The following is a 1,325-nucleotide window of genomic DNA, read 5'->3' on the forward strand; positions in this document are numbered from 1 at the left end:
AGGCTCCACTGGGGATTGAACCCAGGCCCTTCTGCATGTAAAGCAGATGTGATACCCACTACACTATGGAACCAACTGACCCCTTCTTTAAGTCAGTGAGCAACTGTCGAACCCTTGATGCCCGCCTAAAGGAGGACTAATTGAACAAGCATCTCAGCTGGAGAAGTGCATTCATTGAAAACAAAATATAAAAATGAAATCAGTGGAGCCAATGTGATTCTTTTTTATTTATTTAGTTTATTTATTAAAAATTCTTGTATACCATCGTTCATAATATACATCACAATGATTTACATGTTACAAAATCATAAAATCAAACTGAAATATCTAAAAGGTACAGTAAAATATGATAAAAAAATTGTTAATCAATTATTAATAAATGAACATAAAACAAAGATAAAAATAATGTTTCTTTAAACCAATGAGTCCTTTTTTTCAAGATAGTCAATATAAGCCTGTTTGAAAAGCCATGCTTTTAGAGCTTTTTTAAAAGCTTTAAACTCTGACTCTAAACTCTTAGGGTCCAAAATGAGCTGAAGGGGACCCGTGAACTAAAGGAATCCTACTTGTTTCATTTCTGTCAAACAGAATGATTTCTATAAGCAATTATAGTCAAAAAACCCATGGAAATCATAGGCATAGCAACAGTTGCAAATGTATGGAGAAAGGTTCATACACTGTGGAGCGGGCAGGCTGCAGAGAAGGGACGGATTGGCATTCCGTCAAGCAATGAGAGTTATGATGTATCGCAGCGGAGCATTTTCCTAGTCTCCTATAATGCTGCAGAGCGGGTTACAGTGATGCTGAGCTCAAAGAATGAGCATGTCACAGCCTTGCTCTGCATTGTTTCTCTAGACATTGTCTGTGTGAAAGCATAGCACTGAGCTCTCTCCGAGTTCTTGGTAAGGATTTTTGCTGTGGCAGCCCATTAACACAAGACAGGAAAACAAACCATGGAGGCAGCATGGCATCACAATATCTCTGCATCATTGTAGATTTGTGTTGCTTCGCTTGCTGTTCTGTTTATCCTTTTTCGTGATTGAAGCCTTAGCTACACTTCAGATTAGTTATTTATTCTTTGTATGACTGCCAGTGGGCACAGTGTAGGCAGTGGCAGCTAGGTAGTACTGGACATAAGCGAGCAGTGAAGGCAGGCCAGAAAGTGCAGCATAACAGGCTGTATTGTGAAGCCTGTCTGTGACAGAGAAATAGTGCACACAGAGCAGAAAGGATGACACTCACTGTTTGCCTGGCAGAAGGCAAAGTGTGTGCAGTGGGCACTAGGCAGTGGGCATTATAATACCACGGAAAAATGTTAAATCGTT

At 39.8% G+C, this 1,325-nt stretch overlaps 1 non-coding gene across 1 annotated transcript; it reads right to left on the bottom strand.

Moving 5' to 3' along the window:
• On the bottom strand, window positions 1-73 carry TRNAV-UAC. Its single transcript has one exon. It is a non-coding gene; the product is annotated as a tRNA-Val (tRNA).
• Between the last annotated feature and the right edge of the window lie 1,252 nt (window positions 74-1,325).

The sequence above is a fragment of the Rhinatrema bivittatum genome, chromosome 2 (assembly GCF_901001135.1).
Source record: "Rhinatrema bivittatum chromosome 2, aRhiBiv1.1, whole genome shotgun sequence".
NCBI lineage: Eukaryota > Metazoa > Chordata > Amphibia > Gymnophiona > Rhinatrematidae > Rhinatrema > Rhinatrema bivittatum.